Source organism: Rhinatrema bivittatum, chromosome 8, assembly GCF_901001135.1.
Source record: "Rhinatrema bivittatum chromosome 8, aRhiBiv1.1, whole genome shotgun sequence".
In the NCBI taxonomy this organism is placed as follows: domain Eukaryota; kingdom Metazoa; phylum Chordata; class Amphibia; order Gymnophiona; family Rhinatrematidae; genus Rhinatrema; species Rhinatrema bivittatum.
The window spans coordinates 134,686,359-134,711,213 of NC_042622.1; the positions used below are offsets into that span (position 1 = coordinate 134,686,359).

Here is a 24,855-nt window from a genome sequence, read left to right on the forward strand (position 1 = left end):
TTGAGGAGATCATAGAGGATGGCTGACTTGTTTTAATGGAGTGTGTGTTGATCAGATTGAGTCTGTAGTATTTACAAGGTGTGGTCGTGAAAGTGTTTGCCGACTACACCAGATGGATTAGGCATGATTGCTTCGGATGGTTAAGACAGGTTGAGCTATGACCTATCTGCCATTCCTGAAGATGACCTTGATATGATAGATGGGAATGGGCGAGCTGCAGTATTCCAGTGAGACACAAATGGTAAATTTTAGGCACAATCCGGTTAGGACAGCTGGAAGGAGTGATAGTGAGAGCTGGGGAAGCACAGGAGATGCCTGGAGATGGTGTAAGAATAGAGTGGTATGGAGCAAGTAGGTGAAGAAGCACAAGCTGTATAGTACTTTGGGACAAGTGCATGTGCAAGTTAAGGTACTGACATGGTAGGGGATGGGAAGGGTATGGTGGAGGCAGGGTATAGGGCCAGTGCAGGCTAACTAGAATAAGAGCAGGCCCTGGGTGCTGGCTAAAGGAATTTTTTGTTTTGGGGGGGGGCAGGGAGACCCAGGGAACGCCTTTGTGGCTCTTGCTTGCTGCCAGGCAGCTTCTTCAAGGGGAGTACATTGAGGGAAGATGGGACTTCTCCCAAGGACAATCAGAATGAAAATAGGCGCTGGTGCAAGCTGAAGCCTGCTGGATTTCTGGATTCCTCATTTCTATGTGTTATATTGGTGTGCAAGGAAGCACACAAAGAGGAGTGGGTTTTGGTATGGCAATTCAGCATTGGACCCACTCTTGGTTTGCTCATTTGAGCCAACAGGCTCAAGGAGCAGTGCAGGCAGGGAGAAGATAGCCTGGATGAAAGTCAGCTCTCATTCACCCTTGCAGCCCACTTGTATTGAAGGTAAACTAATCCTTCTATTTTTCACCCAGTTTACAAGGCATCACAAGAATCTTTTTTTTTCCCAATGAAGACTTAATGCACCCAACTGATGAGACACTGATGTGTAATCCTGTAAAGAGCAGTAACAGAGGCCAGAGCAATGCCAAGACACCCACATGATCTTCCTTCCATCAACTCATTTGTTTGCTGAGTCTGGGGAATTCCAGCCAGTTTGCTTTGAACTCAGAGTCAAGGTGTGGTGGATGAATCAGAACAGCAGAAAGAGGGTAAAAGAAGTGGCGAGTGCTCTCCTGAGGCAGCTTTTATTGACAAAACACAGTTCATGTCAGGACCTGAACATCATTATCATCTTCATTTATTTATTTCACACTTTTCCTAACTAACAGAGCTCAAAGCGTGTTACCAGTTAGGATCTATATTTATTTAGATGTCTATTCTGTCTTTCAGCCACTTCAAAGAGGATTATATTCAGGTACTGTAGGTACTGCCCTGTCCCCAGAGGGCTCACAGTCTACAGGCCAGATTCATCAAGGTATTTTCCCATAGATAAAAATACATAAAAAATTGAAACCTCTTTTACATTTTCGGGACTTCCGCCTGGTACTACAATCCATCATCCTCTCTAAATTAGACTACTGCAACGCACTCCTGATAGGTCTCCCTGCAATAACCATCAAACCCCTGCAGATGGTCCAGAATGCTGCCACTAGGATACTCACCAACGCTAATAAGAGAGACCATATCACTCCCATCCTTCACTCACTTCACTGGCTACCCATCAAATTCAGGATTTCTTTTAAGGTTCTTATGATGATCACAAGGACATCCATAACATCGCCCCTCTCAAGCTCAGTAATCAACTCCGACCTCACACCTCAGACAGACTTGTCAGAAGAGCGTATAAAGGCTCCCTGTCTGCCCCCCCCCCCCCCGCAAAATTCTCTCTAAGTAAATGAGCACTATCAACAGCAGGGCCCACTCTTTGGAACACTCTGCCACCAGATCTACGCCAAGAATCCTGCCACCAAACCTTCAAAAAACATCTGAAAACGTGGCTTTTCAGTCAAGCCTTCCAGGAACCCCTAACCCACACGGATGCTACTTGAAGGACATGAACCAAATCCCGATGACAATCAGGATTCTACTTCCCTTTATTCTCCCCCCCTCCCCCTACGCCCCATATATTCCCTCCTCCACCCTCGAAACCATGCTTCACGCCTAATTCTTTATTTTTATCCTGTATTGAAGTCGTACAGTTATTCAACATCAAGCTCTCACGGTTGACATTTGTTCCGTTGTTACTCCATTCGTTTTCGTATGTTCTTAAGTTCTTATGAGCTAATGTTTAATGCTCTAATATTTTCAGGTTTCTCCAATGTCTCCAATGTACTAGCGTTAATTATTTAAGGTTTTATGTAACGCCCTCCGGCGGCAGTTCTGTTTTACTGTAAACCGGTATGATCTGTATACTTTCTTACAGGAATGTCGGTATATAAGAATTCAAAATAAATAAATAAATAGATGAAGAATGGGAGAGTAAAGAGACTTGCCCAAGGTCACAAGAAGCGGCAGTGGGATTTGAGCCCTACAATAAGGTACATATATTTAGAAAATACATCAAGGGGTAACATTTGAAATAAGGGATAATAAGTAACAGCATAGGAAGAAGGAATGCAGTTTTCCAGGGTAGGAGGTGATGAAGTGCATCTTGAGAGATAGGACATGTTACAGTATCTAAATCAAAAGCTGCTTTGAAGAGCTATGTTTTCATTAGTTTTCTGAAAACTTGCAGGTTATGTGCTAGTCTCACAGTGGTAAGGAGTTTCATAGGGTTGGGACTAATCCTGAGAAGATTCTTTTTCTAGTACTTGTGAGGTGCAGGCCTTTGGGTGTTGGCACAATTAGGCAGGCCTGTGGCAGACAGCGCAGAAGACAAGAAGGCATGGGGTGAGACAATGACTGAGGTAAAGTGGTACACAGCCTTTGAAAGCCTTAAAGGCTAGTACCAGGATTCTGAACTTTGCTCAACAGAGTACTGGAAGCCAGGGCAGCAATTTTAAGATAGGAGTGAGCTTTTAAAAAATGATTTGCTTTCAGCAGCATGCGAGCTGCAGCATTGTGAATGAATTGTTGGTGCTGGTTAATTTTTTTTTTAAATTCTAGTGTAATGTGAGTTGCAATAATCCAGGCAGGAAATCACACCAGCTGGAATGACTTTGGCAAAGGCAGAGCCATCAAAGAAGGGATGGAGATGGCATAATTGGTGTAGCTGGAAGGAAACTGATTTAGCTACTACCAGAATCTGAGTTTCCATAGGGATTACATTTGATGACTCATAAGATGCTCCTACAAGCCACCACACTTACCCCTGCTGCTGCCTGACACTGCCGGAGGCCTCCTGTTGTGGTGGTGTCCCGCCATCACGAAACGCCACTGACCATCGCTGATGCTGCCATCCCAGCCAAGCTGCTGCCTTCCCTTAAGCATGCACATAATGGCCCGGCGACGAGCGTAAAGCTCCGGGGTGCGTTTAAGTCCCAGGGCTACGAAAAACGAGCGGGGAGGGGCGGTCCAGGGGGGGGTGGGGCAGGGCCAGAGGCCTCCGTCACAGCAGATGCCCAGAGGCAGGCGCAAGAGGTAAAATAAAGGTCGGGAGGGGGGGGGGGGTTTAGGATAGGGCTAAGGGGCAGGAGGATTAGGGGAAGGGGAAGGGAGGTTAGGTTAGGGGGTTAGGAAGTTTTCTCCCAGGCCGCTCCGAAATCGGAGCGGCCTGGGAGGGAATGGGGGAAGGCCTCAGGCGTCGGAGCGCAAGATGCACTAGTGTGCACCCCTTGCGCATGCCGACCCCCAATTTTATAACATGCGCGCACCTGTGCGCGCATGTTATAAAATTGGGCGTCCATGTGCACGTGCTGGGTAGCGCACGCACATGGACGCCCTTGCGTAGGTTTTAAAATCTACCCCAATATGCACACCATGGTGGCTTCTCCAGATGACATCAGCCTCCAAGCTTATATAACTTAGACCCCACAGCAGTTCCTTGCCTCAGCAACGGGTCTTCTACTCCTGAAGTGCGTGTTCCTCCCGCATGTTGGTTCCTGACTGCGTTCCTGTACCCTGTCTTCCAACCTTGCCTCACCAGCCCTCCTTATCCTACTCATTTTGTCCAGTGCCTTCAATTTGTCTCTGTCCATCCTTGACTTGACTCTTCAGATCTTGAACCCTTGCCTGGACCTGACACCAATTGCCTGCTACCTGGAACTGGACCTGACCCTTAGTCTGCTTCCTGCCTTGATCTTAGTGTGCCTTTGGATTTTAGTCATCTCTACTGCCTTAGGGACCCATCAGAGTCCTGCCAGCTGCCCGAATCCAGGGAAGGTATCTGGTAAAGTTGAAGCTCCAGACTGTCCCGCTACAGGGCGTGTTCGCCAGCTGCCAGCCTAGGCCTTGTGGGATCGCCCTTAAGGTTGCATCAACATTGCTGCAGCACAAAGGGCTCACACACCTGCCACCCTTAACAGTTTGCTGTGGCCTTGAGCGCAGTGGACTTGCCTCCTTCCTCCACTATAACCAGTTTAGCACACCAGCTTCAACAGCAGCGGAATCAGCTTAACACCATGGTCCGATATTTGCAGGGCATTGCAACTTGGCCTGCTCCAGCACCGGTCTTGCAGCCTGCTACTTCCACGCTCTATCTTCCTCTGCCTTTGAGGTCTGATGAAGCCCCACTAAAATATAGATGCTTTCTCAATCGATGTTGGATGCAATTCCTCACACTAAGACAAACTAACATATTCTTTCCTTGTTTGGTGGCACCACACTGGCTTGGGCCTCACCCCTTTAGGAAAGGGATGATCTGCCCTTGGGGGATCTGGCACACTTCCTGCAAGAATTTAGGCAAATATTTGAAGAGTTCGGTCACAAATTTTCCAAGGCCTCTGAACTCCTTCAGATTAGGCAAGGCTCCTGGTCTGTGGGAAAGTATATGGTGACCTTCCGCACTCTGGCCTTTGATTGCAATTTTCTGATAAGGATTCTCGGAGAAGACGAGCTGGATGCCTGGGACTTGCTGGATACCTTGGATGGCCTGATGAGCCTGGCTGAATGACCAGACCTGCAGTTTCAGGAATGGGCCAAAGAGAGATGCTCGACTTGCCACCCCATTTACCATGCCCCAAATTTATAGCGTCCTAAGCCTCCTGCTCTCCTCGGACCTGAAGCAGTAGAAGCCATGCAGGTAAATGGCTTCAAACTGTCAGCAGAGGAGAAACAGATGCTGTAATCTTATGAATTGAAATATCGTACGATATTTCTAAATTCGTTAATCTATCAGGTAAAAAAAAAGAAATGATCACTTTTCCCCCCGAATTTTTGTAAAAATCATTTTTCGGGTTAGCGCACGCTAACAAAAAAACGTTTATTTTTATACCTGAAAAACAATTTTTCACTAAAAAACAAAACAAAAACGGGGATCCACAGGAAAATGAGATTTTCCCATGGCCAGACCAAGCTGGACATCCCGGGGGGAGGGGGAGGGCATACAACCTGATCAGAATCTGAGAAGGTGATGAGTGGAAGACCAATTTTAGTATCTGTGATGACACTATGAGTATCAAGTGCATTTATAATAAAAGACTTCATGAAAAAAGAAAGACTTTCAAAGGACAATGTTCTGAGGTTAAATTATTACTTACGACAACATGTATATATTATATCTACGTACACTGCTGTGGTGCCAAAGAATAAATCCTACAAAAGACACTTTGTAAGTGTGTTGGGTTTGGTGCTCGGCCCTCAGAAAGCCATAAGTAAACTGAACTACAATTACAGTATACTAAACCTCCCATACCAAAACAACACTAACTGCCAGCATTCAAAAAGTAAGAATCTTACCCATGAAAAAAGCAAAACTGCAAATATTACTCCAGGCCTTAAAATACCAATACACATCCTATTAGGAAACAGAGCAAGTCAGGTTGCTATAAATCTCTACTCAAAAACTAAACATTAGCAGAATACCTCACCTCAGTCACTCATGCAGAACACAGATAGATCCTCTTTCCTCACCAAATACAGAATAAAGAGACCATATAGTACAAATAGAAACATGCAGAGAAAAACTGAACCAGAAACCACAACAAGCCAGACTCTTTGCAGTGCAACAATGGAAAAACAGAAACATAGTTCCTCATAAAACATCAAACAATACAAACTTCTAGATATGCTCAGTAACTGGTAGATTTTGAAAGGTGCATGTGCACATGGATGCGCTGATTTTATAACGTGCATGCCGGCGCACACATTATAAAATTGTTGGGCCACGCGGGGGGGGGGGGGGGGGGGGGGGGGGGATTAATGCAAATTTCACATGGCGACACATCCCAGCCTTTCCCAGTCCACTTCAATTAAGGAATGGACTGGGAGGGAACTTCCTTACCCCCTACCCTACCCTCCCTTCCCCTTCCCCTCTCCTCCCTGCCCCCATTCCTATCCTATCTACCCGTTTTTGTTTTTTTTACCTTTTGCTCTTCAACAGGAGCAGTAGCAATGCACGCTGGCAGAGTGCCAGCGTGCGCTTCCCCGGCACAGCGGCAAATGTTTTTATAATAGTACTGCTGCCTTTTCTTCCTACTAGTCTCTTTGTTTACAGCATTCTTTTATTAGTTTGTCCCAACTTCCAGAGTGCACCCATTGTGCAGTCAGTCCCACTCTCCTTATCATGTCTTATAGGGGTATTAACTTTAAAGCGTTTCAATGGCACTTTACACTCCCTTTATTTCTATCAGTCTAGCATTTCACAGAACTAGCCTAAGCATTTTAACTCTATAGCCTGCTTCCATATAGACACTGCTTGTTTTCTTCATGTAAAAAGTGATTAAAACTTAGATTTTGCTATAGTTTGTGGCTGCATACTGTTCCTTTTGAAAGAACATAATGTTGCTGTATCCTCTGTAAATATATAAAAAAAAGATTAGTGCTGTGTTGCTAGGCAACAACAGAGCTCACAACGAGTCTGATTTTTATAGTGATACAGTTAAAAGTTCTGGACTAAGACATAGCTTAGAAAGGGTTTATTTCTTTAGGATAACAGTTTTTTGTTGTAAAAAAAATAAATAAATTATTATTGTGATGCCCTGCTTCACTTTAACTTGCCAAGAGATTTTTGTGTGGAAAAAATAACTCTAGAAAGTTGGGTACTGCTGGAGGGTGTTCACCCCGGGAACATGGAAGCACCATGAATACAGTTCAGAGCTTACTTACAGCAGCTCCAAGATTCCAACATTGCCATGGTAACTGTGCCTGCCTTGAGAAGAGTTTAGTGACAGAAAAAAATGCCACATTGTAAACTTTGATGGATACTAAAGGAATACTCTAACCAGTTTCCCTATGGTTTGTGGGGTAACTAAATATTTTCAAGCAAACCAATATTATGAACTGAGAGTATACACACACACACACATATATATATATAGATAGATAGATAGATAGATAGATAGATAGATAGATAGAAGGGTACTGAGGAAACCCTGAAAGATCAATTTTCGGGCAAACTGAGAACTAGCTGGAACTATTTCACTGACAGTGATATCATCTTAGTAAGGATTCCTGTACTACCCCCCCTCCCTCCCCCCAAAAAAACAACCCAGTAATGTACAGTGTGACTATTAGGAAGAGAGTGTTAAAAAATGAAAAATGTTTGAGAGAGGAGTTCTTCATGAGAGACTTGGGCAGTTTAAATATTTATATATATATATATACACACACACATATATACATACACACACACACACCAAAAAACACTCCAAATGGAGTGGAATACAAGCACATATAGAATTTTCAATCAATTCTCTTTATTATATTTCAAAAAATATTAAAAAAAAATATTCATATAACATTTACCATTCATAAAATGTACAATTTATACTTGTATAATTTGTTTGTACTTATATCCTTTTCACAACAAGTTTTCAATAAAAACTAAACACTCTTAATCCACTCATAAAAAACATTTCAAGTCAAAACATCCTATTACAATAGAGCCCACCAAATCTAACAACGATACACTTTGTTGCTCAATCTTTTCTTTACATCAATCCCTTAATCTTTGCACCAGTTCCTTCTTTTTATCAATCCCTTAGTTTTTCACCAATCCCCCAATCCGTTGTCTTTACATCAATCCCTTAATCTTTCCACCAATACCAGTACAGCCCTCGTTTCACCTCACGGCTTCCTCAGGGGAACTTGAAAACCGTTATTCACACACACTAATATTCAATGTGATATTATCCCAAACAACTTAGGGGCATTTGTTTATACATTTGTTTCAAAACCATGTACTTCCAATGTTGTTATTCTCCCACTATTTGTTAAATATCCTGTCGTTTTGTAGATACACCACTGGTCCCTTTTGAAGCTCCAACTTCTCTTTATTGTAAATCAATTTACTTGTCTGTGTAAACAATTAAAATCATTTTTATAAATAAAATTAAAATTAATTCTGAAATTGCTTATATCCATTATCTTCTACAAAGTATCTCCAGTTGCAGAAAGAACTTAAATACCTGCATTTATCATCACAGACCGCTGTCTTCAAACCTCATATCGATCATCAAAAAAGCATAATCTCTTCCTTCAATTCTGCTAAATATAGATAAATCATCATCAACTGATTACTATTAACCTTGTCCACTGTTAATTCAAATTTACTATATCCCTTCCTAAATTCATTTGAATCGGGGCTGGTCAAAGACCATCCCTTTAGCTACTACAACACTCAAAAACTTGCAGCAATTTAACATTAGACGTATAATCCCCATTCAGCAGTTATCCTTGCTCAAAACCACACCTGAGTGCCCGCCATTCCATTAATATCAGACAGCTTTCTTCTTATGACTGCTGCCATTATCCTCCGCATAATCTCACAACTTCATTCTTCCATTGCTTATTATACATGGCAGTTTCTCCTATTGACCAAAAAAAATATATTTTTATCTCCCAACCTCCTATTTCATTATTGCCACAAATATCTTTACTATTTCTAAGCAACCCCGTCTAAGATCTTACCTCAAGACGCTCACTCCTTCAGCCCTCCATTGGCCATTCTCACTGCTTTACAAATGTGGTAATGCTTCACTCCTAACCACACTTTATAAACAACCCTTGTGATTGCATTACCACCAATCCCATTCCTTCCCTGAACCTAAACCCTCACTCATTGGAGCTGATATACCAGCTGTTCATTAAACCACCTATCACAATATTCCTAGAATATTTAAGCCTGTTCCTGACAACCCGCACTGAAACTCTAACCTCAAAAAAATGCTTCCCACTCTATTATAGAGTTCAGCCTGTGGAGGATCAACGTATCCCACTGAAAAATAAACCTTTGCTCTTGCTGCCTCAATGTTTGAGAAATATTACCTCCCCGCGGACACGGTATCTGTTTCAGAACACAGAACTTTAATTGTTCAATTGTGTGAGCAGTGTCCAACCAGTCCCTAACCTCTCCGTTTTAATACAGCTCCTATGTTGAATGATTCGAATCCATATAGGTAAAATAGTGTGTCCGATATATAACTTCAGACAAGGACACTTAATCACATATATGACTCTGCTGGAACCACAGTCAAAATGACCTCTCAAAACATACTTATACGGAATGGATTCATATTCAGACATATGACCCACCATCACATGTGCACAAGCTGATCACTTATTGCAACAAACTTGTCCACCTACATCTTGCATATTATTCTCCTTTACTACTGATAAAACCAATATATCCTTCAAATTGCGTCCGCAAGTTCTTGCAAAAATCGGTTTACACTGTGCAAAGAAAGTATCTGCCAGTGCTGTAAAATTATTTTTTTAATCTGGTGTGTCCTAGATGAAAATAGTAGCACACAAACCATTTCTTTGGTTTTAGACCTCTGTTTAGACTGGAGCAATAGTTCTTGATTGGCATAAAGCCCACATTTAAATGCACGCTTAATTACTTTCCCAGGGTAACCTCTAGACAAAAACCTACCCTTCATTTGCACAGCCTGTTTCCTATAAGTTTTATTAGGGTGCACTAACTAACCTGTTAGTTTATTTATTTAAAAACTTTTCTATACCGGTATTAGTAGGTACATCATACCAGTTTACATCAGAACTGAGGTGGAAATTACATCAAACAGGTACAGGGGAGGGGGCTACATATAACAATGAAGAGAGATTAGCCGGCAAAAGGCAACAAGAAAGGAGACAGGTAAACAGTAAGAACATAGCTTGGTTCAAACAAATGGTAATGGAACCCACGAGAGAAGGAGCTATACTCGACTTAGTGCTCACTAATGGAGATAATGTCTCAGACGTTCAGGTGGGTGCCCACATCAGCACCAGTGATCATCAAACGGTATGGTTTAATATCACAAAAAGGACACGGAAAAGCACAAAAACCCGAGTTTTGCTGTTCAAAAACACAGACTTTGATGAAATGGGGAAGTACCTGGAGGAAGAACTAAAAAGGCTGGGAGAAAGAGAGAGATGTGGATCAACAGTGGACCAATCTAAAAGGAGCAATTACCAAGGCAACTAATCTATATGTTAGAAAAGTAAAGAAAAGCAAAAGAAAAATGAAACCTATCTGGTTCTTAAAGGTGGTGGCTGACAAAATAAAGACTAAAAGAACAGCGTTCAAGAAATATAAAAGATCCCAAAAGGAGGAACACAAAGAAGAATATCTGGTAGAACTGAGGGAGACAAAAAAATTAATCAAGACGGCAAAAAGTCAAGCAGAAGAGAGGATTGCCAAGGAGGTAAAGAGGGGTAACAAAACATTTTTCAGATACATCAGTGAAAAGAGAAAAGTTCAAAGTGGTATAGTGAAATTGAAAGGTGGAAAGGATCAATGTGTGGAGAGAGACGAAGAAATGGAAGAAATATTAAATGAATACTTCAGTTCTATGTTCATTAAAGAGGACCCTGGAGAAGGACCGTCACTAGTTAACAAGAAACTGGAGGGGAGTGGAGTAGATGTAACTCCATTTACAGTAGAAAATGTTTGGGAAGAGCTGGTGAAACTGAAAGTGGCCAAAGCCATGGGGCCTGATGAAGTCCATCCCAGAATACTGAGGGAGCTCAGAGATGTGCTGGCGGGTCCGCTGTGTGACCTGTTCAATAGATTCCTAGAAATAGGAGAGGTGCCGAGTGATTGGAGGAGAGCAGTGGTGGTCCCGCTTCACAAGAGTGGGAACAGAGAAGAGGCTGGTAACTAAAGACCAGTTAGCCTCACTTCGGTGGTGGGAAAAGTAATGGAGTCACTGTTGAAAGAGAGAATAGTGAAATATCTACAGTCGGGAGAATTGCTGGACCAGAGGCAGCATGGATTCACTATTGGAAGATCCTGTCAGACAAATCTGATTGACTTTTTTGACTGGGTAACCAAGGAATTGGATCAAGGAAGAGCACTCGATGTCATCTACTTGGATTTCAGCAAAGCTTTTGACACGGTCCCGCACAGGAGACTGGTGAATAAAATGAGAAGCTTAGGAGTGTGTGCAGAGGTGGTGGCTTGGATTGCAAACTGGTTGACGGACAGAAGACAATGTGTGATGGTAAATGGAACTCTCTCTGAAGAGAGAGAGGTTTTAAGCGGTGTACCACAAGGATCGGTGTTGGGACCGGTCTATTTCAATATCTTTGTGAGCGACATAGTGGAAGGGATAAAAGGTAAGGTTTGTCTTTTTGCAGATGACACTAAGATCTGCAACAGAGTGGACACGCCGGAAGGAGTGGAGAGAATGAGACGGGATTTAAGGAAGCTGGAAGAGTGGTCGAAGATATGGCAGCTGAGATTCAATGCCAAGAAGTGCAGAGTCATGCATATGGGGAGTGGAAATCCGAATGAACTGTATTCGATGGGGGGAGAAAGGCTGATATGCACTGAGCAGGAGAGAGACCTTGGGGTGATGGTGTCTAATGATCTGAATTCGGCGAAACAATGTGACAAGGCGATAGCTAAAGCCAGAAGAATGCTGGGCTGCATAGAGAGAGGAATATCGAGTAAGGAAAGGGAAGTAATTATCCCCTTGTACAGGTCCTTGGTGAGGCCTCACCTGGAGTACTGTGTTCAGTTCTGGAGACCGTATCTCCAAAGAGACAGAGACAAGATGGAGGCGGTCCAGAGAAGGGTGACCAAAAAGGTGGAAAGTCTTCATCGAATGACTTATGAGGAGAGATTGAAGAATCTAAATATGTACACCCTGGAGGAAAGGAGGAGCAGAGGTGATATGATTCAAAGTTTCAGATACTTGAAAGGTTTCAACAATCCAAAGCAACGACAAACCTTTCCCGTAAGAAAATAATCAGCAGAACCAGGGGTCACGATTTGAAGCTCCAGGGAGGAAGACTCAGAACCAATGTCAGGAAGTATTTCTTCACGGAGAGGGTGGTGGATGCCTAGAATGCCCTTCCGGAGGAAGTGGTGAAGACCAGAACTGTGAAGGACTTCAAAGGGGCGTGGGATAAACACTGTGGATCCATAAAGTCAAGAGGACGTCAATGAAGAGTGGGTGGTTCGCTAGAATGACGGCTACTGCCTGGAGATAATACCCTTATTCAATAAACATACACACTGTTACTGCAACTCCAACATCGCTCTAAGCTTCAATGGCAAGAGGAAATGTGGAAAAAAGGATTTGCACTCACAAAGCGGGGAGTAGCTGGCTTGTTACGGCGGTTACTACCCCAAACCAAATAAGTCTGATACTTCACTTTCAATGCATATCCAGCATAGCTCTCTGCTTCAATGGCAGGGGAGAAGAAAAACTGATACTTCACGCACATCCAGCATAGTTCTCTGCTTCAACGGCAGGGGAGAAGAAAAACTGATACTTCACGCACATCCAGCATAGCTCTCTGCTTCAACGGCAGGGGAGAAGAAAAACTGATACTTCACGCACATCCAGCATAGCTCTCTGCTTCAACGGCAGGGGAGAAGAAAAACTGATACTTCACACACATCCAGCATAGCTCTCTGCTTCAACGGCAGGGAGAAGAAAAACAACCAATAAGGTCTGAATAACATAGTCTGGGTAAACAAATAAATAAGCATGGGTGTAGCTTGCTTATTGCGGCGGTTACTACCCCTAACTAATCAAGCTTGATATTTCACTTGGATGCAGCTCCATCACTGCTCTCTTCATTAATGGTGGGGGTAAAAGGGAAATAGAACCAAAGGTTACTAAAAGCCAAGAGAAACAGATAAGTATGAGAAAAAAAGAAGTGTGAAGCTTGCTGGGCAGAATCGATGGGCCGTTTGGTCTTCTTCTGCTGTCATTTCTATGTTTCTATAACTTTATACAATCCTATATATAAGGGTTCAGATCAGGTATTGCTGCAACGAGAGGTTGAAGATAAGGGAGTCTAATCAGGGTAGGCCTGTTTGAAGAGCCAGGTCTTTAGTTTATTTTTTAATTTGAAGGTACAGGATTCAAGTAATAGGTTTGTTGGTAGTGAGTTCCAGCAGGTAGGACCAGCAATGGAGAAGGCTTGGTCCCTTGTAGAAGTGAGGTGTGCCTTCTTGAGGGATGGTACGTGGAGGGTTCCTTTATTGGTTGCTCTGGGGGGGCAGTTAGAGGTTACGAGGCGAAACGGCTCATCAAGCCAGTTGGCGTTATGTCTGTAGATGGATTTGTGCATAATAGTGAGGGTTTTATAGAGGATGCATGAGGGGATCAGGAGCCAATGAAGGTCTTTCAGAATGGGGGTGATGTGATCAGATTTGCGGGTATTAGTGATGGTCCTCGCTACTGCATTCTAGAGCATTTGGAGCAGTTTTAAGGTGGAATAGGGGAGACCTAGGAGTAGGGAGTTCCAGTAGTCCATTTTGGATGAGAGGGTGGCCTGAATGACGGTACAGAAATCATGGGTATGGAGTAGGGGTTTTAATTTTTTCATGACTTTGAGCTTGAAGAAACCTTTCTTGAGAATTGCATTGATGTATTTTTTTAGGTTCAGTTGCTGGTCAATCAGGACACCAAGATCTCGTACATGGTGCTGAGCGGAGATGGAGCTAAATGCCGGGTCATTTGTAAGGGCAGGTTTGGGGCTTTGGTGTTGGGATATAAACAGCAGTTCTGTCTTGGTGGTGTTTAAGGCAAGGTGGAGATTTGTGAGAAGGGTATTAATGGAAGCTAGGCATTTCTCCCAGAATTTTAGAGATTCGGAGATAGATTTTGAATGGGTATGATGATTTGGACATCATCGGCGTATAGGAAGAATTTGAGACCAAGGATGGATAGAAGCTGGCAGAGGGGTGTGAGGTAGATATTGAAAAAAGTGGATGAGAGGGAGGAACCTTGGGGTACTCCTTGAGAGAAGGCATAGTGATTGGATTCAGCATTAGTGCACACTAACTAGCCTGTTAGTGTGCCCTAACGGGCCTTAATGCGCATTAACATCTAGCTAGTGCACACTGTCTTGTTCGGTGTACTGCGCACTAATGCTGAGATAGTGCGCACTAACTAGTTGTTAGTGCGCAGTAAGGCCCATTAGTGCATACTAACGCACATCATCAAAAATTGCCAAAAAAACCCCCAAAAAACCGACCTGTGGGAAAACAAAATTTTCCACGGAGCACCTGATCCAAAGCCCGAATCAATTGCTTTAAATGAAGCACATCCCTAGTGAATTCTCCACAGTTAGGTTTTTCATACAAATTTAAATGGACACCGATGGGTCCACCTGACCCCCTTATTACTGCATTTGAGCAATTGCTACTTAACAGTGGCGTAGCTAGACAATTTGGCGCCCGGGGCAAGAGACTTCTTCGGCGCCCCCTCCCTCCATCAAACAGCAGTTTGACATCATCAAACTGCTCGAATCGCTCTCACTTCGCCACCACACACGACGCTGCTTATTGGGCACATTTTATTTTATGAGGCGTTTTGGCGCCCCCTTAGACCCAGCGCCCGGGGAGGGCCGCCCACCCCACCCACCCCTCGCTACGCCACAGGTACTTAAGGATCTTACTGTTTTGAAGGAAACTCGGTCCCCTTTCTTTAATAATCTTACCCAGTAGGAGCATTTAGCTTGTCACTCCTTAAGATCAGATCCCAGTATTACAATACATCCAGCAGTTAAAGCTGGCAGCATTGTTCTACAAGGCACCACAGATTATAATATGGAGATCTTGTGCCAGTTATCGGATAGGGAATTTTATCTTCCTTTGGATAGTGATCCCACTAAAATAATAGAACAACATATTCGAACTATAAGAACATAAGAAATTGCCATGCTGGGTCAGACCAAGGGTCCATCAAGCCCAGCATCCTGTTTCCAACAGAGGCCAAACTAGGCCACAAGAACCTGGTAGGTACCCAAACACCAAAAAGATCCCATGCTACGGATGCCAGTAATAGCAGAGGCCGATCCCTAAGTCAGCTTGATTAATAGGAGTTAATGGACTTCTCCTCCAAGAACTTATCCAACTCTTTTCTAAACCCAGCTCACTAACTGCACTAATCACATCCCCTGGCAACATATTCCAGAGTTTGTGCGTTGAGTGAAAAAGAACTTTCTTTGATTAGTTTTAAATGTGCCACATGCTAACTTCATGCCGCTAGTCTTTCTATTATCTGAAAGAGTAAATAACTGATTCACATTTATTTATTCATTTATTTGCTTTTATATACCGACATTCGTTGGCGTACATCACATCGGTTCACATCACAACAGCTGGAATAGTATGACAAGGGGTCATACTATTTTACATTTTAACATTAACTGAGAATGATACTAAATATATAAAAATCATTTAACAATAACTGTGACTGGTACAAAGAAATACAGTGTAATGTTGAGATTACTACCTGATAATCTCCTTTTCCTTAGTGTAGACAGATGGACTCAGAACGAATGGGATAGTATCCGCGTGCTAGCAGTTGGAGACGGATCTGACGTCAGCACGGGGTATATATATCCCCACAGGAAGCGTAGCAACTTAGTAATCTTCCTTGCAAAAGCTGTTATGGATGTGTGTACTGACACTCAGTGAAAAGTGAAACAGGATTCCCCTGACTGATTGATAGTAGCTGGAGACCGCCAGCATTCACAACCGGAAGGCGTTGACACCTGGTAGAGTGTACGCTCTTATGGAAATAGATGACATGGCTTACCTTGAATCGGTGAAACCCATGTACACAGGCAGCTGGGCGGGATGCTGAGTCCATCTGTCTACACTAAGGAAAAGGAGATTATCAGGTAGTAATCTCAACATTTCCTGGCGTGTAGCCAGATGGACTCAGAACGAATGGGATGTACAAAAGCTTTACTCCCAGCCTGGGCGGGAGGCTGCCTGAGGACCATGTAGTACCGCCCTTGCAAATGCTGAGTCCTCCCTGGCCTGGACATCCAGACGGTAGAACCTGGAGAAGGTATGGAGGGAGGACCACGTCGCCGCTTTACAGATTTCCGCAGGCGACAGCATCCTGGATTCTGCCCAAGATGCCGCTTGTGCTCTAGTAGAATGAGCCTTGACTTGTAGAGGCGGAGACTTCTCGGCCTCCACGTAAGCTGCTCTGATAACTTCTTTAATCCAGCGGGCGATGGTGGGCCGCGAGGCCGCTGCACCTTGCTTCCTCCCGCTATGCAGGACGAACAGATGGTCCGTCTTTCGTAGTTCTTGTGTCACTTCCAGATATGTGGGCAGCAATCTGCCAATGTCGAGATGGCGTAATAAACGCCCACAAAATGGCGCCCTCCTTGGCGTGCCACGCCGCCGATCCTCTGTTCCTTCGGAGACCCGAAGAACGAGATGTACGCCTCACCTGAACCTCGTCGCTTCTCAGCTGGAACCCAGGTGGTCTCCGGCTGCGGGGAGAGCGGGCAACCACCTTCACCACCGCGTTTGAGGATATGCACCCGCTGCCTCATCCATGCCGGGACCGAGGCGCCTCGTAAGCCTCACCCGAACCTCGCCCGGGGGCTGTGTCCCTGCCGCGATTCGGTCGGACCGAGGACTTAACCTCCGGGGGGACCACGGAAATCACCCCGGGCAGCTCAACTGGGGGAGTGACCTTTGGGTATCACCGCAGGAGCGCGGGGCTCGAAAGTTTTACAGAAAGTAGAAAGTAGAATCTAGAATATAAAAAAAGAGAAAAAAAAATTAAAGTAGTCTTGGAAAGCACGCTCAACTAGCGTGCAGGCACTCCAAACTGCTTTGGAGACGGAAATTACTAAGTTGCTACGCTTCCTGTGGGGATATATATACCCCGTGCTGACGTCAGATCCGTCTCCAACTGCTAGCACGTGGATACTATCCCATTCGTTCTGAGTCCATCTGGCTACACGCCAGGAAATGTTAATTTTGATTGCGAACTTTAATATGAGTGGTAAAGGCGTTGTGGGGAGAACATGTATCAGGAGTAGCATTTGACAGGAATAACGGTGGTAGCATTTGACAGGATTAACCCGTTCTAGACCTCTCATGATTTTAAACATCTCTATCATATCCCCCCTCAGCCATCTCTTCTCCAAGCTGAAAAGTCCTAACCTCTTTAGTCTTTCCTCGTAGGGGAGCTGTTCCATTCCCCTTATCATTTTGGTCACTCTTCTCTGTACCTTCTCCATCGCAGTTATATCTTTTTTGAGATGTGGCGACCAGAATTTTACACAGTATTTAAGGTGCGGTCTCACCATGGAGCGATATAGAGGCATTATGACATTTTCCGTTTTATTCACCATTCCCTTTCTAATAATTCCCAACATCCTGTTTGCTTTTTTGACTGCCGCAGCACACTGAACCGACGATTTCAATGTGTAATCCACTATGACGCCTAGATCTCTATCTTGGGTGGTAGCACCTAATATGGAACCTAACATTGTGTAACTATAGCATGGGTTATTTTTCCCCTATATGCATCACCTTGCACTTATCCACATTAAATTTCATCTGCCATTTGGATGCCCAATTTTCCAGTCTCACAAGGTCTTCCTGCAATTTATCACAATCTGCTTGTGATTTAACTACTCTGAACAATTTTGTATCATCTGCAAATTTGATTACCTCACTCGTTGTATTTCTTTCCAGATCATTTATAAATATATTGAAAAGCAAGGGTCCCAATACAGATCCCTGAGGCACTCCACTGCCCACTCCCTTCCACTGAGAAAATTGTCCATTTAATCCTACTCTCTATCTTTTAGCCAGTTTGTAATCCATGTAAGGACATCGCCATCTATCCCATGACTTTTTACTTTTCTTAGAAGCCTCTCATGAAGAACTTTGTCAAACACCTTCTGAAAATCCAAGTACACTACATCTACCGGTTCACCTTTATCCATGTTTATTAACTCCTTCAAAAAAGTGAAGCAGATTTGTGAGGCAAGACTCGCCTTGGGTAAAGCCATGCTGACTTTGTTCCATTAAACCATGTCTTTCTATATGTTCTGTGATTTTGATGTTTAGAACACTTTCCACTATTTTTCCTGGCACTAAAGTCAGGCTAACCGGGCTGTAATTTCCCGGATCGCCCCTGGAGCCCTTTTTAAATATTGGGGTTACATTAGCTATCCTCCAGTCTTCAGGTACAATGGATGATTTTAATGATAGGTTACAAATTTTTACTTTTCTTTTAGAACCTTTACACAGACTCCTTTGTTTTATCTGGTGCCCAAGATACATAAATCCCTTGCTTCCCCTCTTGGTTGCCCTATAGTGACCGGTATCAGTTCAGTCCTTGAGCCGTTTTCTAAGTATGTCGATAGTTTCCTTTGTCCTATTGTTTCTTCTAATAAATCATACATTCGAGACTCTTCACATTTTATCCAAAGGTTATAGACTTGTCCTTATATTGAAGATTCTTTGTTATTGGTGACAGTGGACATTATCTTATTCTATGTGGAGAGAAAAGTTTGATCTCCCAGCCTCTTTGCTGGAGGTGGTGGGGAGGGAGGCCTTATCTCCATCAAAACTGGACCCCACTTTTGCCTGTGGCTGTTTGGACAGTTTTGGCTGACACCGTTCTTCTGGACATCCTTTGGTTGAAGATGCCATTCCTGTGGCTGCAGAGGCGGGATTCAGTAATACTGAGAAGCATCTGAAGGGTGTCGCTGGAAGTATTCCCTCTTATAGGAAAAAAAAAACATACCTCTGAACAGAGGGCTGGATGGTAGCTGTTGACAGCAACTATAGCAATACATGCACCACTATTTCTCTGACCTTGTCCCTTCCTGTAAACTAGCTCACAATCATGCCATTCTTTGAGCTCCAACAGCAACAGCTGAACACCTAGATGCTGAAACAAATGACTTTTAGAAGGAAGAAATAAGATATGGCTTGCATTCCTCTACATTCAGGAATGCTTGACAAGATGAATTTATTTAAAACATTTTATATACCGCTGTCTACAACAGTGCACAAAACAGTTTACAAGGTTCACATACATAATTAAAAGTACATGAAATCAGGTCCATTATAAACAAACATGCAGAGATTGCCTGTGATTTGCTAAGTCCAAACATTCAACATTTACAATATAAGTTTGGTAGCATTTTATGGAAAACTATAAGCACTGGTCCTAGGAACTCATATCAGGAGGGTTAGCTGCTTATTCTTGGGTGTTAATACTGAAAGCTTGTTTAAATAAATAAGTCTTAAGGTCCTTATTAAATGATTTTACATCAGTATTCAGACACAAACTGTCTGAAAGTGCATTCCAAATATTTGGGCCGGTCACTAAAAATCACGGTTCCTCGTTAAGTCAAGTCTCGCTGTCTTCAAGGTTGGGATAACAAGCAAATTTTTATTTGCAGAGTGTAGCTGATGAGGTGATTTATAAACATGCAATGAAGAACTCAGTCAAGCACTGTAGTCCTTATTTAGTAAGTTAAAAATCAACATTATAATTTTGTATTGAATCCAAAAGGGTATGGTCAGCCAGTGCAAAGAGGACAAAACAGGTGAAATGTGTTCTCTCTTTTGAATGTTCATCAATAGCCGAGCATGTTGCGGTAGTGGACCCTTAGGCCGAAGTGGAGTTGGCACAACCTGAAGAGAGGAGCCTGCAGGTCCCCACCATCGGCGGGCAGACCCTGCAGGAGCAGAGGCTCAACTGGAGCTTCACCAATACCAGCCCTCGTTCCCCATAGGTTGAGCCCTAGGGTGCTGGGACTGGCTAGGTTTAGGCATGAGCCTCTGTGGAGGGGAAGATCCGAAGCTTGGAAGATGAGGCAAGCCAGCATAGTGGGGAAATGCAGTCAGGTCAGGCCACAATCAGGACAGGCGACAGGCAGTAGAGTCTGGATGAGTCTAGGGTCGGAAGCAGGCAGAATTCAGTCAGGAACAAGGTTCAGGCAGTGGTCAAGGCAGGAAGAGTTCAATCAAAGAAGAGGTACAGGCAGTGGTCAGTGGCAGGCAGAGGACAAGCAGCATCGGGGTCCAGTCCAAGGTCAAAGCCAGAAGATCAATCCAAGGAAGATGACGAAGAGAAGAAGACAAGGGATCAAAGGAAGACAAGGAGATGCTGAAGACAGATGAGAGAAAGACTGACCACAGATGAGAAGCTCAGGGGACAAACTAGACTGCCAGGGAACCAAAGACAGAAGAGACAAACTCAGGAACACCACAGCGGAGACTGGAACTAAGCAGCAAGGATCAGGAATCTGGAACGCAGGCAAAGTACTACTCCAATGGGAGTCAACCTATTGCCAAGGTGCTGGGGAGATGTCTGAGGCTTCTTTGTATAGGGATCCAAGTGTGATGTCATTGGCTGTTCCCACCACTGGCTCTTTAAAATGAGAAGAGTTGCACACCTGTGCCTAGGGGAGTCAAGCACGATGACAGCAGGAGGGATAGACTGGGCCTGACACGCTGCCAAGGGGAGCGTCAGACTGTGGGAGCATGAAAGAGACACTCAGGGAAGTTGAGCCCTGAACCAGCCCTGGGAGAGAGAGCAAGAACAGCGAGTGACTGCGGTGGGGAGACAAGGGGCTGAGCCAGTGCCGGGAGCAAGGGCGAGTGTGGCAGTTTGTGGCCCTGCTTTGCAGGCTGCCAAACACAACAGAGAAGCAGACTTTTTGACCAGTTGTAGCGGATGAAATACATTAACCAAATATAGAGAACAACAATAATCTATTTTTGTCAAGATTATCGATTGGAGAACTTTATGAAATTCACAGGGCTCGAGTAGTCCAAGAGATATCCCATCCTGTTAATACAGTCAGGTAAATATTACATCAAACAACGCTGATGGTCAGCTATCCAAGCATTAAGAATCAAGCTTTGGAAGAATTTCTTCCCGAAAGAATCCAGAAGCCTTGGATTCTTCTCAAGAGCAGTGTTAAAAATCTCTTGATTTCTTTAGGGTATACTCTAACACTACTAATTGATGCGGGAGTTCGAGCATCCCATAACCTGGTACTTGCTGCACTTTGTATTTCAGATCCAGCTTTCTTGCCACCGGCTGACCCGTGGCCAAATTTTCCCACATTCTTGTTTGCAGATTATGTAGAATTTGGTGAAATGGGAGGATCCCTGGCTCTGAGGGAGTTTCCAAAACATGAAGGATGTCAAACTCTTCCTTTTGAGGATACTTATCCTTTTGTACATGGACGCCAGTTTATCAAGGAACTTAGAGTAAGAGAGATCTGATGGAGAGGAATGCTACTGCAGATCTGGTAAAGGGTCCGAAGCAATGCCTGTGGAACATTTTTCTGAATTCATCAGTGGAGGAACGTTTACCCAAGACCCCCAATGAGGACGGGGCAAATCTGGTGGAGATCTTGTTCTGAGAGGGGTGTCATGTGGCAGGTCATCCACTAATGGATATAATCCTTCTGATGCAAGGTTACGGATCTGATGCCCAAGGACTTACTATGAGAATAAGAAACACCAGAGAGTGCTCTTGCACCAGAGCAAAAGCAGATGGGACTCCCCAAAGAGTACAATCAATGTGAGGCAGGGCAGGCTGAGAAACTCTCCTTTATGATTGTCTAAGGAAATAAAGAATTTTGATCAGTTCCATCTCCTAGAACTGGTGCTGGTGAAGCTACATCCTCTTGAAATCAGTATTTGATCATCAGTCTGGGATGCCCCCTCCAGGCTCCATGGAGGATCTTTAGCCACCCTCATTTATACCACTGTGGAGATTAGTGTCTACACCATCAAGGAAGTGAGCACTTGAAATGTGTCCCCTTCTGGTTTCCTGTGGTGGCATCTGCAGGGTATTCATTGATGGTGCAGGGCAAACTGCTGCTCCGATGTTGAGGAAGATTGATGTATCAATGATGCTAGACTCATCTGCATTGATTGTACAGTATTCTATGCCTTGATGGTGCCAGTCTTTTGTGCTTCAAGTGCATTGAGCTCTTGCGCCTCACTGAACAGAGACAGAGACCTTGTTTCCAAGCTGGTGTGTTGGGGTCCTGCACCTGTAGCACTGACGAAATCCGTGTCTGCTTAAACTTCGAAGCTGTGGTCATAAACTTGATGCTTCCTTGACCTGCTCAACCCCCAGGCTGCACTGGCAGTAGGGGGGAAGTCTCAGAAGCAGAGCCCTTAGTAGATGCACCACCCTACAAGGAAGAGAAGCTTCACTGGTTCTGCAGCTCTGTCTTGTAGGCTTGGGTCCTCTCAGTTCTAGGAGACATGTGACCACAATCATACAGTTAGCAGAGTCATGGTAGAGACCCAATCAGCTGTAACTGATATTCTGACCATCACCAACTGACATCCTGGCTCCAGTGGTGATCCAGGAAACTACAGACCAGTGAGCCTGACGTCAGTGCTGGGAAAAATTGTGCAAACTATTATAAAGAATAAAATTACAGAACATATAGATAAACATGATTTAATGGGACACAGTCAGCATGGATTTATCCAAGGGAAGTCTTGCCTCACAAATCTGCTACATTTCTATGAAGGAGTGAATAGCATGTGAAGCAAAGGTGAACTGGCAGATGTGGTGTATTTGGATTTTAAGAAGGCGTTTGACGAAGTCCCTCCTGAAAGGCTTTTAAGAAAACAAAAAAAGAGTAGGATTAAATGGTCTCTTTTCATAGTGGAAAAAGGTAAACAGTGGAGTGCCTCATGGATCTGTACTTGGACCAGAGCTTTTAAATATATTTATAAATGATCTGCAAAAAGGTACGAGTGAGGTGATCAAATCTGCAGATGACACAAAATTATTCAGAGTAGTTAAATCACAAGCAGATTGTGATAATTGCAGGAGGACCTTGTGAGATTGGAAGATTGGTGTCCATATGGCAGATGAAATTTAATGTGGAGAAGCGCAAGGTGATGCATATAGAGAAAAATAACCTAACTGTAGCTACACTGCAGATGGGAAACGAAACCACACAGCAACCGCAACAGGATCAATCATCTGCTAAGAATACTGACTCTGCGACAACTGAGCAGTCTAAGAAAAAAAAAAAAAAAGCAGTGGTTATTGGAGGACTTTGAAATTGGCCGACCTCTGGGAAAAGGGAAGTTCAACAATGGCCTGTGACGATAGAGCAAGTTCATCCTAGTGTTGAAGGTGCTCTGTAAATCGCAGCTTGAAAAAGCTGGCGTGGAACACCAACTGCGGTGGGAAGTAGAAATTCAGTCACATCTGAGGCATCCTAACATCCTGAGACTAAATGGCTACTTTACGATGCTACAAGAGTTTACTTGATTCTAGAAAATGCTCCTCATGGAGACCTTACCAAGAACTTCAGAAACACTAAGGGGCTGATGCAATACAGTGTGCTCAGCTGCGCGCACTGTATAACTCGCAGGCGTTAATTGCTGAGCGCTCCTTAAACCAGTACAGAAAAGCAGAAAAAAACTGCTTTTCTGTACTGCCTCCTACTTAATATTGTTGCGATACTAAGTAGGAGGAAACCCAAAATGAAATAAAGTTAAAAAATAGAAAAAAAAACAAACAACCCATGGGCGGTTGGGTGCATAAGCGTCCATTTCCTGAACCCCCTGGCTGTGCGGCATTTAGGAAAACTGATGCCGATAAACTCTGTGTCGGTTTTCCTAACCAGCGGACCGCCAACGCCGATTGGGTTCTCATTAGCAATGAGAACCTCCTTACTAATGCGACCCCCTAATTTAAATATTGCATGGTGCCCCCCTTGGAAGCGCCTGGGGCGCATTAAGAAAGCGGGTGCTAACTGTTCAGTGCCCACTTTCTGTGCATATTTATTGCATCGGCCCTAAGTTTGATGAACAAAGAACTGCTACATACATCACTCCATTAGCAGATGCATTATCCTACTGACACTTAAAGAAAGTGATTCACAGAAGCAAAAAGCTGGAGAATTTATTGCTTGGCTCCAATGGAGAATTGAAGATTGCAGACTTTGGCTGGTCAGTCCATGCCCCATCTTCTCGGATAAAAACAGCATTAGTCAATGCTGTCCAGCCATGATCATTAATGAAGGTCAGAAGCAGTGCATGATAAAGTTCTGGGAGATTTCCAGCTGCTGTTGCCTTTTGCCTGAGGTCTTTGTCATGGGTTTGGGCTTGAAGACTTGAAAAGACCAATCTTGCGGAAACATCTGACAATAAATGGCACCAAAACCAATGTGATTCTGATACAAACTGAAGCAGTTTGTGATGGTATAAGCCAGCACAAATGTTCTTGTGCCAGTGGCAACTTTAGACTGCACCACAGCTTCACTGAACCCAATCTTGAGGAGGATGGCAGCGATATCCACACCACTAGACAAGCAAAGAAAGGGGCAACCCCCCCCCCCCACTTAGTCCAATGCAAAACAAAATTAGAAAGGATTTCAGTCAACCCACCATACTTGGGAAGGGGTCATCCCTCCTCAACTCAAAGAAAGTCTCTGATTATTTTTTCCCCTTTATAATAGCACCACTCTCTTAACAGAACACATGGGGGTAACTTTCATGGAGTGGCAATTATTTTAGCAAGTAGCACATTTAAAAGAAATCAGAGAAAATTCTTTTACACTCAATGCACAATTCATTACC

General features: G+C 43.8%; 1 pseudogene; it reads left to right on the forward strand.

Moving 5' to 3' along the window:
* Positions 1–5,112: 5,112 nt before the first annotated feature.
* On the forward strand, positions 5,113–24,286 carry LOC115097572 (annotated as a pseudogene).
* Positions 24,287–24,855: the final 569 nt, after the last annotated feature.